This window comes from Scyliorhinus canicula, chromosome 17 (genome assembly GCF_902713615.1).
Source record: "Scyliorhinus canicula chromosome 17, sScyCan1.1, whole genome shotgun sequence".
Taxonomy (NCBI): Eukaryota; Metazoa; Chordata; class Chondrichthyes; order Carcharhiniformes; family Scyliorhinidae; genus Scyliorhinus; species Scyliorhinus canicula.
In genome coordinates this window covers 10,618,346-10,631,268 of record NC_052162.1, presented here as the reverse complement: position 1 = coordinate 10,631,268, position 12,923 = coordinate 10,618,346, and the positions used below count along the sequence as shown (strand labels likewise).

The following is a 12,923-nucleotide window of genomic DNA, read 5'->3' as shown; positions in this document are numbered from 1 at the left end:
TCGTGGTCCTGACGTGGGGGACCTCAAGTTGGGCGAAGGGGGCAACTGTTGCCCCATTGGCCCCACAGCGAGGGCCATAACGCTAGGGCCATGTGGGTAGAGACCATCCAAACTCATCCGAGGCCCAACCACCCCCCCTACCCCCCAGCACCGCAAATTGGACCCGACTGCCCTCCCTGCACCGCGCAGCAGCCACCAATCCCGGGATTGCCTGACCCCACTCCCCACCCAAGTACTGGGGTGGCCCCACTTGACCCCCTGGGAACTCTGTAATGGGGAGACCCACCACCACAGCATCCCAGTGATAGGGCGAACCGCCACAGGGTCCACTGTGACAGGGGAGCCTTATGGAGTCCACTGTGATAGGGAGACACTCCATAAGGATCCGGTAATAGGGAGACACCCCACAGGAAACTCTGTGATAGGAAGACCGCCCTCCCCCCCAACCCCCAACCACAGGGTCCCATGCCGGCTGTGGCAATGGTGTTCCATGCCCGCCCACCCTGATCCCACAGCCCACCTCCTGGCTGGGCACCCCCTCAACCCCCCCCCCCCCCCCACTACTCCCCTGGCCAGTGACCCAACTGTCAGCAAACTATGGCAATGTTGGACACTCTCCGTACCCCCTCTCTCTCCCTCAACGGCCAATGCCGGTTTCACGATTTTTAAAAGCACAAGGGAACTGCACCATTGGGATCTCGGCCCATCTGAGGCCTCGGAGAATATCGAGTCAAGCCCGCTAATGATATGTTTCTACTGTACATGCGCTCCGGAACGCATTGACGCCGCTGTCGAGGTGATGGAGAATTGTGATTTTCCATCATATCGACGGTCACTGCGATTTTAGCATCGGGACCTATTCTCTGCCCAATCACGTTTTGCAGTTTTGCCGTCAGCCATCAGAGAATCTCCCCCCCTCTTGGCTTTTACCCACTATCTTGGTTACTTTCAGCGCTAACCCCAAAGATTTTATCACTACTATTTTGCTATGAATATCTCTATGGATTTCCTCCTCCAGCCCCAACCTAGGCAAATCTCCCAGCCTCTTTTCTCTCATGAACTTTGCCTCCCAACTGATCTTGCGCTCCCACCTGTGTTCCTCTTGGCAAATTATAAATTTTATATTTTCTCTGCTTAATGTGCAGGCCTGGCTAACACTGACCTCTTTTGCTCCCTCAACACAGTGATCCCGAAACTAAACAATGCCAAAACCGCAAGTGCCCCGACTGTGTAATTCCAGGATATACAGGGAAGCCTGCAACTTGATCCCAAAATGGCTTCACCTGTTCCATTCTCCATGGCAACAGGAAACACCTTTGCCCAGTCCCCAAGCTGAATTGTTCAATATCTATCCCTGACCACAAATGCCTTTCACCTTTGAAACAACAGGCAGGTTTCAGAGTAACTATTGATAGTGGGGTGATGGTGACATCGTGGCAATTTCACTGGAATAGTAATCCCGCGGTCGAGGCTAAATTTGAATCTCACCACGGCAGATGGAATTTGAATTCAATTAATAAATCCGGAATATAAAGCTAGTCTCGGTAACGGTGATGTTGAAACCATCATCAACTGTTACAAAATACTTCTGTCCATGAATGTCCCTTTAATAAAGGAAATCTTCCCCCCTTACCTGGTCTGGATCCACAGCATTGTGGTTGGCTCTTAATTTTCTCTGAAATGGCCGAGCAGGCCACTCCGTCCAAGAGCAATGCCGGCTTTGCCAATGATACCCTCATCTCATGAAAGAATGAAAATGTAACAAATTCACGAGACTTAATGGTGGGATGTTCCAGATGTGGCCTGCCTATCCCGAGGAATTGCCATGGAATCCCTTTCAGCGGGACTGAAATAGCCACCAAAGGGGTCTTTCGGTCTGGCCAGTGGTCAATGAGGAGCCACCTGCGGTGCTAAAATACATGATGCTGAGGAGTGGGCTGGGAAACCCCACCCAAAATGTTTTAATTATTGACGTGGCTACAGCTATGATTGTCCTCAAATCAGGCTCCTTACAATTTGAGTTTGCCTTTGATATTTTTAAATTATCACCCATATTTTACAGTTAGGGAGACCCCAGCACAAATCACATGATCCCCCTCATTTGCCCGAAATTGAAAGATACAGACCCAAACTATCACCCTCTTACAAATAAAAAGATAGAGGGTTGGTTTATCCGTTTGGGAGACTATGTTCTCCCTCCAGAACTGAATCGCTAGAGCATCAGCCAGAGGCAATTCCTCTCCCTTTCCTTGTAAAGTTTTTCTATGATTGACAAATCTAGCTATGACAGCTCCTGACCACATCAAAACCAGTTTAAGTGCTTTTTACTGGGAAAAAGAGGAAGTGCAAGCACTTGACTCCGAGATGTTTATAAACATAAGAACATAAGAACTACCTTAACAACAAACATCTCCAAATATCTGTCCTGGTCCACCCATGTCGATCTACCACCAAGAAAGCACAACAGCGCCTCTACTTCCTCAGGAAACTCAGGAAATTCGGCATGTCCACATTAACCCTTACCAGCTTTTACAGATGCACCATAGAAAGTATCCTATCGGCTGCATCACAGCCTGGTATGGCAACTGCTCGGCCCAAGACCGCAAGAAACTTCAGAGAGTCGTGAACACAGCCCAGTCCCTTACACAAACCTGCCTCCCATCCTTTGACTCCATCTACACCTCCCGTTGCCTGGGGAAAGCGGGCAGCACAATCAAAGACCCCTCCCACCCGGCTTACTCACTCTTCCAACTTCTTCCATTGGGCAGGAGATACAGAAGTCTGCAAACACGCATGAACAGACTCAAAAAGAGCTTCTTCCCCACTGTTACCAGACTCCTAAATGACCCTCTTATGGACTGACCTCATTAACACTACACCGCGGTATGCTTCACCCGATGCCAGTGTTATGTACACGGTGGTGTCCTATTATGTATTTTGTTTTTATTTCCTTTTCTTTTCATGTACTTAATAATTTGTTGAGCCGCTCGCAGAAAAATACTTTTTAGTGTGCCTCGGGACAGGTGACAATAAACAAAATCCAAATCCAAATCCAATCCATTTACTCTTAATGCATCTAAGGTGACTGTATCTATTCTGACTTGATCCATTCGATTCCAATTATTGACACCTAGCCGTGATGTACTTTCTAAATGACAACCTGTAATGGTTAATAGTTGGCTCCTGGTGTTAAGTGCAATCTGACAGTGCTCTATTCTCCATTGAAAAACACAGGCTAATCCCCATCAAACATTTTGCTATAGTCAATGTGCGTGTCCTCAATTGACTGTAAAACAATGCTATGTTAGACTGCTGTAAAGAGTGCGTAAATTGTACTTTATGTTGATTTAAACTGTAGTTTCCATGACCTTGCTCAATAGGGCTCTGGATTGGTTGGTTGACTGGTTGTAGTTCCTCTGGACATGTTGGACCTGAAGCAGCTGAAATGTGAGCTTCAAGTATTTCTGGGGAATACACGGACTTGCGGCTAGTGAAACATTGACTGCGCCTTTAGCACCTCTCCAGTATGAATGCAGAAGAGATTTACCAGAATGGTAGAACCCTCAAGAGTATTGAAAGTCAGAGAGATCTAGGTGTACAGGCCCACAGGTCACGGAAAGGGACAACACAGGTGGAGAAGGTAGTCAAGAAGGCATACGGCATGCTTGCCTTCATTGGCCGGGGCATTGAGTATAAAAATTGGCAAGTCATGTTGCAGCTGCATAGAACCTTAGTTAGGCCACACTTGGAGTATAGTGTTCAATTCTGGTCGCCACACTACCAGAAGGATGTGGAGGCTTTAGAGAGGGTGCAGAAGAGATTTACCAGGATGTTGCCTGGTATGGAGGGCATTAGCTATGAGGAGCGGTTGAATAAACTCGGTTTGTTCTCACTGGAACGACGGAGGTTGAGGGGCGACCTGACTACAAAATTATAAGGGGCATAGACAAAGTGGATAGTCAGAGGGTTTTCCCCAGGGTAGAGGGGTCAATTACTAGGGGGCATAGGTTTAAGGTGCGAGGGGCAAGGTTTAGAGGAGATGTACGAGGCAAGTTTTTTACACAGAAGGTAGTGAGTGCCTGGAACTCGCTGCTGGAGGAGATGGTGGAAACAGGGACGATAGTAACATTAAAGGGGCATCTTGACAAATACATGAATAGGATGTGAATAGAGGGATACGGACCCCGGAAGTGTAGAAGATTTTAGTTTTAACGGGCAGCATGATCGGCACAGACTTGGAGGGCCGAAGGGCCTGTTCCTGTGCTGTACGTTTCTTTGTTCTTTGTTCTTTGAATTACTGCCGGCAGGCATCTGATTGAAACATTGTGCTAAACTTGACTTCGAGAGTCACAATATGTAAATGGAGGATCTATGTTAGCAACATTGGGACAGGATAACATGTTGACGTGCTGACGTGAATCTTGGGCAGGAGCTCAAAGTGGGTGCTAATGAATCGCCTGCTCGTTGTACACCACAAGGCAACAGGGAAGAAAATCAGCTGGGGTTAAATTGGCACTGACAGTTTCTTCATCACCTGATTTGCGCCGCTGCTAATGACTGATTTCACCCCCAGGATGTTCAACATTATATTCTGCACTTCATAAAGATTAACCTTTATAACGGACCTGTTATAAGATGGAAGCAACTGGTTTTCAGTCACTTGGGTGAACTCGGTTTATAATCGTAAAACCTCCTTCCACGATCACTATATTAATTGCCGTGCTTCAACTAATTGTTTGAATTCCACAACCATTGGTGGGTCAAACATAGCTGTCTTTCTGCAGGTGGCTATCTTCTCCCTTCTGACTTTTAAAAAGAATCCCTACAGTGCAGAAGGATGCCATTCGGCCCATCGAGTCTACATCGACCCTCTGAAAGAGCACCCTACCTAGGCCCACACTCCATAATCCCACCTAACCTTTGGCAACCAAGGGACAATTGAGAATGGCAAATCCACCTAACCCACACACCTTTGGAATTGTAGCTAACACTGCACAAATACTGTGAATAACTGTTATTTTGCATTTGCACTTTTATTCTGCTTCAAGAATTCACCCCACTAACTTGACTGTTGGTCGAAACGTTAGCTTGGGGTTAGTTGGGGTGCACAAACAATGGTATATTTAATCTTTCTTCTTGTCTCCTGTCCAGAATTGGACGACTCTGTCTATCTTACCAATCAGCTGTAAAAAAAAATCTTTGGCACTATTTGAAGAAGAACAGAACGTTCCAGACGGACCCTTGTCAGGCTTTATCTCTTGGCCAACACCACTGACATAGATTAATCGCTCATTTGTCTCATTTGCTACTTGTGGTGTCCTGCTTTGCTTAACATGGGTATTAGATTGGGATACATAACAAATGTGTCTGTACACCAGAAGTAAATCAATGGATGAGATTTGCCTTGAGATGTCCTGAGGATGAGATAAGGTACAGCAGTAAAGAAAAGTTATCACTTTACTTGATTCATGCACTGCGATCTTTCTGGAACTTTCCTGGAACTCTCCAAAATGTTAGGACCTTTCATGATGTCCCAGTTTTGGTAAATAATACTGAACACTAAAAGCTTTGGGTGCTGGCAACTTATCATTATGGACAGGTTGACCAATCACAACAAACAAAGGCTTTTTAGCCCTTTAATGTTGAGAACACTGACGGATTTTGAGTCAGTTGACAATGAAGACCTGCATTGTCGACCAGGGCAACCATGGAGCTGGGCTGGCTGAAAATACACTTCTGGTGGCTTGACCAGTATGTGCCATAGTGGATACTCCGGATTTCCTAGGCCTGCTGTGCATCGCACAATGTGGCACTGCAGTGAGGAGAGGAAACTCCAGACGAAGACAGAGCTCCTCCAGAGCTGGGCTCTGCCTGAGATGAAGATGCTGGCGAGGAATATTAGTAAAAGGCTAGAGAATTTGCAGCACGATGTCAGGCACATGTAATATTGTGCCGGAGCTGCCAGAGATTAGCTAATTCTTATTAACATTGAGCAGGAGTGAGGCAACTGCCTGACCACCATTGCCCACTCAGGATACGCACTCACCTCTGCCAGCTTCCATCTGGAGCTACCTTAAAACCTACCTCCTCTACCCCCAAGAAGGCCAGGGGAAATTAACTATAGTCGGACACAATTGCAGTTGAAGACTTTCCCTGCTTCTAAAGGCCTCCCAATTGAATACATATCAGTGAAACTTCTGTGACTAATGTTTCTGAGCCTAGATCACCAAGACAGGGCTATGAATGTAGCAACAAAATTTCAATTGTCATGGGAATAATTTACCTCAGCCAATCTCCTTATCATGACATATATGAGAGAGTCACAGAGGCTACATGTTTAGTCATGTCCCAAAGACTTTAGAATACAAATCCTGGCACACACATGGACACCCAGAAGAGACTGAATGCAACCATGCCTCCAGCAGTGGGATGTTCCTCAACCCCCTCCAGCCAGCAATGATTGCCAATCACAAGGTCTTGGTGTGACCCTGACATCCGCTGATGAGGTGCAGGCAGATTGCTAAGTGTGCTGTCTCGTTGCTTGCAATAAGTTTGGTGGCTATCCTCTGTTGCCTGGCCAATCGTCTCTCACTGCCTGCCAGCAATGGCACAGCTGGTGATCTTCATGGCTGCCTCAGATGGGGTCAGGATCTTCAATTCCGGCTCAACCCAAACCGTCTTGGCTCTATCTCCGGCATTAAACAGCGATTTCTCCTGCATGCAAAATGGAGATTTAGAAAGATGTCATGGGGCACCTAACCCCTTGTCTGAAAACATCCTCACATTGTAACTGGTACACAATCATACATACTTGTGACAGGCTTTGGAATGCGCTGTTGAAAATGATTGCACATTCTCCCATCTGGTCTCTCTCCCCACTCTCACAGATCCATTGTTTGACGAGGGCACCGTCAATGCGACGCTACCAGGCCGATTACCCTAGAAGATTGGAGGAGGTCGCTGACATATTTGTGGCATTGGTCCCAGGTTTGCTGGTGTTCACCTCCGCTGCGATCTCTGTCCAGACGTCGTTGGTAAGGTAGGAGGGTCTTCTAATGCTGTCGCTCGGGAAGAACAGCTCCTACAGATCCCTGGGGAACCTGCAGGGTGGCATCACTGAATGGGCGAGGGGAAGTGGGTGAATGATGGGGGTTAAAATCAAAGACGTTCAAGGGAGGAGGGGTATTAGACTGGGGGTTCAAAAATAATGCGACCATTGGCCTGGAAGGGAAGTTCCGTGTTCCTTTGTGACCCTCTCAAAATCCCTGCGCACTTGTCCAGGCCACTCTTTAAATCCCACCTGGACTTTCAAACTAGTCAACTGTAATGAAAAGGGTTTCCTTTACTCCACAACTGGTTGGTATTGGGTGTCACAGAGAACTGTGGGTGTCTCTCTCCTGCAGGTGTTAAAACCACGACCCGGAAGTGTCGCACAGGGACAGCTTCGCAAGAGAGAGGCGGCAAGTCTCACTGTTTATACCTAACCAGTGAGGTTGTCCTTAGGCCACACCAGTTACCCTGACTGCCACCTACGCCTGTGTGAGTCTCTCTCCTGTGATGGTGAAATGTCACCCAGAAGCGCCCCACTAATGCAACTTCACAAGAGAGAGAGAGAAAGAGGGACCACTGTTTATTCCTGACCAGTAGCCTCCCTGAGTGAGCGTGTTCGAAGCGCTCAGATTCCCTTTTCCGGTCCTTGACTATGGGAATATGTCTTGCCAATTATTGTGACTTGACCAGAGCGGACAGCGAAAGGAAGGTGAGAACCAAAATAATGGTAGTTTTAAAATAATTGATTTATTCAAGAGAAATTAAGTCTTCTGCAACTCGGATTAACCCCCCCACACACACACAACGATTATGAAATACTATGTGTAAAACAAGAGACTAAACTGCACATCGAAAATTCTTACAGTTTACACAGATTTACTTTAGTGACGCAAACACAGATACATTCACTCACTCACCCCAAACCTCAACACGCTATACTAATTGGGAGTTTTCTGTGAGCTGGAGGAATATACTCACCGCTCCAGAGACAGTTAAAAAAACGTTGACACAGATTTCTTTAGAATTTCATCCAAGCCGACCGGTCCTTGCGGCTGTTGCTCCTTCAGTTCTCGTGGTCTCTTTTCAGCCAGGCAAAGCGTGTGTCAGGCAGGAGAGTAGAGTTTCTTTCAGGAGAGCAGCGTTCTTGCAGGGGGGAAGAGTTCCTCAGACTTGACTTTTTAAGGGTAAAATCCTGAATGGGTCAAACACTGACCCTCCCACAGGTGAGTTCCCAGGACAAAGGAAGTCTTTCTGATTGTTGACAGAATGGAAGTCATCAAGTTCCCCAATCAAAAGGTGTCATAATATAATTTGATTTTAAAGCGTGCCCTTAGAAAAAACTTATAAAGTCTCTGGTTTCTGCTGGTCACTTGACAATGGTCGCTGGAGACAACTTTAATTGTTATCCCATTGAGGTATTTTGAGTCTTTCTGGCCGGGGCCACAAGTGATTTGCATTTCAACTGCCCCTGGTCTCTGAATGAGATTGGGCTGTTTCATGACTCATGGCCTGTTTGTCTTGATTCAGTTGTCTGCCTGATTTGCCCATTTAAAATGGAATGTCCTGTCCCAACATGTCCAGTTCATTTTGGTCCTTTGATGAGTTTGCTACAACTTACAGAACTGACAGAGGGTTCAGGTGCTTCCTGCACTCCCTCACCACGTGACTACATGTGTCTTACGTGTCCCGCCAACTACCCTTTAAATTTTCATTGTGATTGCGTGATTGACACCCACTTCCATCAAGAGCTTCGCCCTGAGATTCAATTTCTGCCCTGTGAAAGGCCAATGCTATGTTAATGCAGTTTGCTTTCTAATTCCAGGGTTATTTTGGATGACTTTTAATAAGGTATCACGAGAGCCTGAAGGAACCTTTCAACATTTATAATTAGTTTGAAAGTTTGATGACAGAACAGCCCTGCTACAAGTTATGGCCGGTAGGTAATTTTATTCTGCGTAAAATGGATTTTTCCTGTACGGCCTGTCAAAATGAAAAGTTGAGTTCATATGCCACCAACCGTTTGTCCTTCAAATATCAAGGAGACTGCTTTTGATTGAGAAAAGTAATTTGGCATTGTAACTAATCTCGTAATCTGTAAAGTTCAGTGTTATAGTCTGAGAGTTTGTGAAACTCTGGGCAAAAAGGTTTTAATGTGTCAGTCACGTCAGCATTCATGAATTAGTCTGCAATACCGCTCACAAAATGCATTGTTGTTAAAAATGCACTGAGATACCCGGTGGGTGTCAGAGAATTAAAAGGCAACAGTCTAATCCTAAAATTTGGGAAGGTTATTTGTTCATAGAATTTACAGTGCAGAAGGAGGCCATTCGGCCCATCGAGTCCGCACCAGCTCTTGGAAGTAACACCCTACCCAATCCCACACCTCCATCCTATCCCCTTAACCCAGTAACCCCACCCAACACTAAGGGCAATTTTGGACAGTAAGGGCAATTTATCATGGCCAATCCACCTAACCTGCACATTTTGGATTGTGGGAGGAAACCGGAGCACCCGGAGGAAACCCACGCAGACACAGGGAGAATGTGCGGACTCCGCACAGACAGTGACCCAAGGCGGGATTTGAACCTCGGACACTGGAGCTGCAAAGCAATTGTGCTAACCACTATGCTACCGTGCTGTCCTAGAAACTGAACAAGTCTGGATCTTGCGGTTAACGGCACCACATGGTATGTTTGACCTGGTCAGTGCCATGAGATTTTCAAGTCATACAATCAGCTTCTCTCCTTTTATCTACAGAATTACACAGAAATATCATGGTGTCTGTAAATTAACAATCCAGCTTTTGTGACTAGTGGTGTTCCACAGGGATCTGTTCTGGGGCCTCTGTTGCTGTAGTATACATAAACGTTTTGGAGAAAAATGTAGCTGGTCTGATTAGTAAGTTCACGGATGACACCAAGGTTGGTGGAGTGGCAGATAGTGTTGAGGATTGTCAGAGGATACAGAAGGACATAGATAGGCCGGAGACTTGGGCAGAGAAATGGCAAATGGAGTTTAATCCGCACGACTGTGAGGTAATACCTTTTGGTAGGTCTAACATAGAAGGGAAATATACCGTAAGTGGCAAAACTCTTAGGAATATAGAAAGTCAGAGAGATCTGGGTGTGCAGGTCCACAGTTCTTTGAAAGTGGCAACACAAGTGGACAAGGTAGTCAAGAAAGCATGCGGAATGCTTGCCTTCATTGGACGGGGCATCGAGTATAAAAACAGGCAAGTCATGCTGTAGTTGTATAGAACCTTGGTAAGGCTGCACTTGGAATATTGAGCACAGTTCCGGTCGGCACACTACCAAAAGGATGTGGAGGCTTTGGGGAGGGTGCAAAGGACGTTTACCAGGGTGTTGCCTGGTCTGGAGGATGTTAGTTATGTGGAGAGGCTGAATAGATTCGGACTGTTCTCATTAGAATGAAGGAGGTTGAGGGGTGACCTGATATGAGGGGCATGGATAGAGTGGATGGGCAGGCACTCTTTCCCAGGATGGAGGAGTCAGTCACCAGGGGGCAGAGGTTTAAGGTCCATGGGGCAAAGTTTTGACAAGATGTGTGAGGCATATTTTTTACACAGAGGGTGGTGAGTGCCTGGAATGCATTGCTGGGGGAGGTTGTGGAAGCAGATACATTAACGGCGTTCAAAAGGCATCTTGACAAACACATGGATAGGATGGGTATTGAGGGATACGGCACTAGGAAGTGCTGAGGGTTTTGGCCAAGGTTAGTAGCATGACCGGGACAGGCTTGGAGGGCTGAAGGGCCTGTTCCTGTGCTGTACTGTTCTTTATTGTTTCTTTGTTCTTCATCAAGCTTGTTCATGACATTACGTACAATGACGTAGGCCTGGATTTTCATATCTCAGTTATTACAAAAATGGTGGGCGAGGCTGTAAATCAGAAGTCCTGCCCACAAACATGGCACTGCCGCTGCCTCCATTAAAATGGAAATTTAGTGACCCAGGTGTGTAAAGGCCGGTATGGTCAGGTTAGATCTGGGAGGGTGGGCCTGAACTTGGTAGAATTCTTTGGAGCGGTGGGACGCCATTTTGTAGAAGTAACATACCCCTTAGGATATGGTCCTGGGACACATTTGAGGGAGGCCTGGTGCCCTTTGGGGAAGCCCTTGGAATTGTTAAAGGTTGGCATGAATACAAAATACGCACGTTCATTAACTGTCAAGCTCAATGGAACATAAAAAGTGTCAAAACTAACTGTCAGAAGCAATTGTCGAAAGTGTCAAAATTAAATGTCCAAGGCAACTGTCAAGCTGCCGAGTTATTTAAAACTCTTGTCCTTTTAATCTTTAAAATCAAAATGTCGAAAGTGCTTTTTAAAAAGTGGCTGTTTTATTCTGTACGCGACATAAATCTGAGGACTCCATTACTGGATGAGTGCTGCTTGCCTGATTTTGCAAACTTCAATTTCACAATTTGATTGATAGCACCAAGTGATTGTAGACGTTTTGATGTGGGACTATGAATTCCAGTGTATGTTTTATAGGGGATTAAGCAGTTGAATGAAATGTCTGTTTTTATAAGGGTGTAGTTAAAGAATATGAATGTAGCAAATGATTTTTTATGAATGAGATTAAGTCTGCAATAGACATTAAGAACTTGAATTAATCTCAACATGTGTCTTGAGGTTTTCTCACCGTGGATACTGGGAGTGTTGTCATGGTAGATATTTGGGCAAAGGACGATGGGTGGGGACACGGCTTTGCATCAATTGGCACTAAATTGAAATGAGGCTATAAAGGTACATGGTGGTGGGTATAGAATCCATAGAAACTCTAGAGTGCAGAAGGAAGCCATTCAGCCCATCGGGTCTCCACCGACTGTCGGAAAGAGCCCTCAATCTTAACCCACTCCCCTGTCCTATCCCCATAACATAACCTGCACAAGCTTTCAAATGGTAACCTCCCTATTCTTCCTTCCGAAACTTACCCCCTCACAAGTATCTGTGTTGAACTGTGTTGCCATTTATTTCCCGTTCTGTAACCGTGTGAATACCCTCCTGTAATTTGTGGCAGTCCTCCTCGGTAGTGACTAATCCCAGCACCATCCCAGCAAATTTAAAAATGGTGTTTTTGATTCCAAAGTTCAAATTGTGAATGTAATTTGTGAACAGCAGTGGTCCCAGTACTGATCCTGGTGGTTCCCACCGTGTGCCACTCTGAATAGCCACCCTTTATTCATAGAATCATAGAATAGAATCATAGAATCCCTACAGTGCAGAAGGAAGCCATTCGGCCCATCAAGTCTGCACTAACCCTCTGAAAGAACACCCTCCTAGACCACAACCCTGCCTCGTAACTCCACCTAGCCTGGACATTTTTGGACACTAAGGGGCATATTAGCACATCCAATCCACCTGACCTCCACATCTCTGCACTGTGGAAGGAAACCGGAGAACCTGGAGGAAACCCACGCGGACACTGGGAGAATGTGCAAACTCCACGCAGACACCAAAATCGAGCCCGGGTCCCTGGCGCCTTGAGGCTGCAGTGCTGACCAGTGTGCCGCCGTGCCACCTGTTCCCATGTACTCTCTCCTTTCTGTCATGCAACCTGCTCGTAATCCACTCTGCCACCTCTCCCCGACTCTCCATTCTCTGACCTTATTAGGTTAGTGTGTTATGAGGAACACGATCGACGATCTTCCTCCATCATGTGTTCGTCCAACTTTCCCTTAAATGCGACTATTTAATTTGCCTCAATGACTCCTTCCAGCTGCAGGTTCTGCATCCTCTCCCCTCTCCGGTAAAATAAATTCTCCTGAATCCCTCATTGGATTCAGCAGCAATGAGAATAAATACTAATAAACAAAGTTATCGGTACTTGAAATTAATTTTGAAATGGCCCTA

At 46.2% G+C, this 12,923-nt stretch overlaps 1 long non-coding RNA gene across 1 annotated transcript in view; it reads left to right on the top strand.

Annotated features, from left to right (window-relative positions):
* Positions 1-12,923, top strand: part of LOC119952084 — a 170,921-nt gene that overhangs the window by 137,185 nt on the left and 20,813 nt on the right. The window contains exons 2-3 of the long non-coding RNA XR_005457756.1: positions 6,888-7,039; positions 8,873-8,986. This is a non-coding gene — a long non-coding RNA (uncharacterized LOC119952084). The remainder of the gene's footprint in view (positions 1-6,887; positions 7,040-8,872; positions 8,987-12,923) is intronic.